This window comes from Gekko japonicus, unplaced genomic scaffold (genome assembly GCF_001447785.1).
Source record: "Gekko japonicus isolate JY-2015 unplaced genomic scaffold, Gekko_japonicus_V1.1 scaffold41, whole genome shotgun sequence".
NCBI classification, from domain to species: domain Eukaryota; kingdom Metazoa; phylum Chordata; class Lepidosauria; order Squamata; family Gekkonidae; genus Gekko; species Gekko japonicus.
Window position 1 is genome coordinate 916,732 of NW_015170888.1, and position 4,389 is coordinate 921,120.

Here is a 4,389-nt window from a genome sequence, read left to right on the forward strand (position 1 = left end):
CGCCTCCACATGCAGCTGCTGGTGTGACCTTGGGTCAGTCACAAGTTCTCTCAGAGCTGTTCTCTCAAGGGCAGTTCTCTCGGAGCTCTCTCAGCCCCACCTACCTCACAGGGTGTCTGTTGTGGGGAGGGGAAGGGAAAGGAGATTGTAGGCCGCTCTGAGACTCCTTCGGGAAGTGAAGGGTGGGGTATAAACCCCTCCTCCTCCTCCTCCTCCTCCTCCTCTTCTTCTTCTGTATGAGTTTATTTTGCCTGTGGGATGAGCACATGTCCCTTGTTGGGGGGAGGTGCAGGGTATAAATCAAATACATACATAAATTCCGCTTTTTGCCCAGACAGAAGCCCACAGAGGAAAGGCTGGGACAGGGTCAGCCTAATTTTGGAAAATACTTCTCTCTATATATATTTTTTAAGCGTTGAAGAGATTTCAGTGGATGGGAGGCCATACACATTCTCCAGTCGACAATGAAAGGCAAAAAAAAATCTCCATGGCACAGAGACTGACTGATACTCCCACATCTCCATACTGTGAACACACCAAGTTGCCTCCTACTGAATCAGAGCCTCGGTCCATCAAGGTCAATATTGTCTTCTCAAACTGGCAGCTGCTCTCCAGGGCCTCAAGCTGAGGTCCTTCACATCACCAGCAAAGGGTTATGCAGAGGGTAAAAAAAGAGTTTTCTTCTGTATCTTCATTTTGCCGATCTTCTTGCAGTCAGGACTCGGAACACTGTCAAAATATGTGTCACAAACCGAAATCACAGAACACAGGGAGTTTTTGGTCATGTCTGATTTGAAGTTTGTTAGATGTTAGAGCCGGGTGGCGTAGGACAACTGAATGGATAGTTTTTGAACAGAGAGGAGGTGATGAAGATGGCGGTAGCTGTGTAAAGGCCTGGCTGAGGGTGCTTCTCCTCTGCTGTGGGTACTTTGAGCCTGGGCATGCCATGGTGAAAAGGTTAGTGGGTGCATCGGTTAGTGGGTTTTACTAGGACTGGTTCAAATTTCCACTTTACCTTAGTACTCAGTGGGTGGTGCTGGGCCTTTTAGCATAACCTAGGCTGCGGTCACACAGAGCATTATCCATGCTACAGAGACAGAAGATAGGCGGATTTTCCGGGCACGATCAAACCGCAACATCTGGGAAGCGTAGAGCTCTCATAGCGAAACCAAGGCTTCCCGCCAAAGATGCGCCGTGAAAAACTAGTACCTCCAAGGTTCTAGTTTCCGGAAACCACGGGGCAAGGGAGGGAGTCTGATCACGTTTCTGGTGGTAGCTCATGGCATCCGGCGCCTGCCCATGTCCCGTCGCGAAAAGGTTTTTTTTCCCAAGTCTCCACGGGATGCGCACAAGCACCCAACGGCGCATGCGCACACTTCGGTTAAAAAAAACCCCCACAACCCCCGGCATGCCGCTTCTTTGCTGCGCCGCAGGATTGACATATGATTGGCACGTCCCCCCGAACCACGGGACGTCGGCTGGACGTTTGATCCGGCGGCCACGTGGTAGTTCGCTCCGGTGCAAACAGCCACACCTCCCCCCACCGCGATATCCGGCCTGTGTGACCAGCGCCCTAGTTCACTGGTTTGGCTATGAGAAAAGGGAAAGAAGGACACCACCTACATTTCCTTGGAGAAAGGGAGAGATGAAGAACACGTTAGTAGACTCTCTCTCTCACCTAAACTCACTTCACAGATATGTTGTGAAGGCCGAAGGGGCAGGGAGGACCCATGAGTCACGGGAAGACAAAATTAAGTTGGCCATCCCATCCCTGAGGTGGTTGTTGGTGGAAAGTCCTGTCAAGTCACAGCCATCCTATGGTGATCTCATCGGGCTTCCAAAGTAAGAGACATTGAGGGGCAGAGGTTGCCATGGCCTGCCTCTGCGTAGCAACCTTGGGCTTCCTTGGTGGTCTCCCATCCCAGGGCTGACCTTGCTGAGCTTCTGAGATCTGATGGGATCAGGCTAGCCTGGGCCCATCCAGATCAGGGCAGCACTGAGGTTAGAAAAGATGAAGGTCCTTCCCGCACTTGGATCTCATCCCTGGTTTTATCGGAGTTCAACTCGAGACACAATACCTTGCACTTATCCTTGGTTGTAAGAGCATCTGTTTATCCCGGGACAAGTGTGGGGCAAAACCGGGGTGACCTCCAATGTGGACCAGCTCCCGCCAGACCCTCCTGTCTTCCGCCGTCCTCTGAAGTTGGCTCAATTTCATGTTCGTTGCATCTGTGACACTGTCTAACCATCTCATCCTTTGCCATCCCCATCTTCTTTGACCTTCAATCTTTCCCAGCATCAGGGTCTTCTCCAGGGAGTGCTCCCTTCTCATTGGGTGGCTAAAGTATTTGAGCTTCAGTTTCATTATCTGGCCTTCCAGGGAACAGTCAGGGTTGATTTCTTTTAGGATTGACTGATTGGATCTTCTTGCAGTCCAAGGGACTCTCAAGAGTCTTCTCCAGCACCATAGTTCAAAAGAATCTATTCTTCGGCGCTCGGCCTTCCTTATAGTCCAACTCTCGCAGCCATACATGACTACTGGGAATACCATTGCTTTGACCATATGGGCTTTTGTTGGCAGGGTGATGTCTCTACTTTTTATCATGCTGTTGAGGTTCGCCATCGCTTTGTTGTTGTTGTTCAGTTGCACAGTCGAGTCTGACTCTTTGCGACCCCATGGACCAGATCACGCTAGGCCTTCCAGTCTTCCGCTGTCCTCTGGTTGGCTCAACTTCATGTTCGTTGCATCTATGACACTGTCTAACCATCTCATCCTTTGTCGTCCCCATCTTCTTTGACCGTCAGTCTTTCCCAGCATCAGGATCTTCTCCAGTGAGTGCTCCCTTCTCATTGGGTGGCCAAAGTCAAAGTTTCATTATCTGGCCTTCCAGGGAAGAAATACTCCAAGATAATTACAGGGGTGAACTCGAGTCTAGTATAGAATGTAAAAATGCCCCGAGATAATTACAGGGGTGAACTCCCGTGTAGTGTAGAATGTAAGTTCGGGGACAGGGTTGATCCCGGATTTAAGGTCTAGTGCGGAAAGGACCAAAAACTAGCAGCACCCCACTCATGATCTTCCCTTTTGAGTCTGAGGTCTCTCGCTTCCCTTCCCACATCTCTATTCCCACATCTCTGCTGTAGGCAAGCGTAACGTTCACGGCAATGAGCTGGCAACCTTGTCGCATTGTCCCTTCTGCTAAAGCCATCAACGCTGATGCAATCATTAACGCGAATGTTTAGAGCATCTAGCGCACAGGTTCCAAAGCGCGGGTGAAACACAACTAATTAACAAGTGACACTTTCCACAGGCAACGATAATTTCTCTGTCTCCCTTCAGTGAATGTGGAGATTCTCAAAAATAAGCCTCGCATTTGGTTTATTGGTTCCTCTGTCTTGTTTATGTAAGATGTCCTTTTTAATTTTTTCCCCCCTTCTTGCTTCCCTTTGATGGTTCTTAGGCCTTCTTTTAATGAAGAATCAACTTTTTCCCCCCCTTAAAGGCTGTGATGGACGAATACTGATTTAGTCAGAGCTAATTGGAAAATTCCTATTATCCAGTTTTCCAGCTTAAATTACACACAATTTTTTTTTTTAAATGTGCTAGATATATGTCTGTGCCGAACAGGTCTCTAAATTGGTGCAAAGTGTACTTAGTATTGATTGTTCAGCTATTTCGAGAACTATTGAGAATCAGATATGTGTAATTAGGCTTTCTTTGAAATCTAAAAGAAAAAAAATATCAAAAGAAAGAAGTCGGGGAAAAGATCAATATATTAACCTGGATGTGGAGAAAGACAAAGTGAATGGAGCATATTGTGGGCAATTTAGCCAGTGAATGCACCCGGAGAAGCATATTAATATCTAGGGAATCTTTTAAAAAAATGGCAAATGGGTTTTGAATAATTTTCAAAGGGCTGTGCTTTGGCTTTGGGGGTTGTTTTTCCACGATTGGCTCATAAATATATCCGATGCCAGGGAGGGTTCCGCCGAGATGAAGTCACAATTATTTTGTCCTTTGACGTCAGACTTGGGAAGGGGGGAGACCAGGGGTCATTTCCTGCAGGAGCGCACAGGAGCGGAGCCCAGGGGGCGGGCATATGCAACAAGCCCCACCCCCTGCTCCCAGCAGCCCTCAGAGCATGAAGCAGCCAGGTAAGTTGCAGAGCCCCCCCCCCATGGCCCCCTGATCCAAAACCATCCAATGGCCTCTTTAAGACCAAGTTTTATTCAGGTACAAGCTCTCCCTCCTCTGCGAGGACAGATCTGCACGTTCCCGCCCTGCCAGCAATAGCTAGGAATCCAAAACAGTCCAGTGGAGCCTGAGTGGTGGGTGTTGCCTTCTGACACACCTCCGGTGATGTCAGGGGGTGTGGCATATGCAAATAA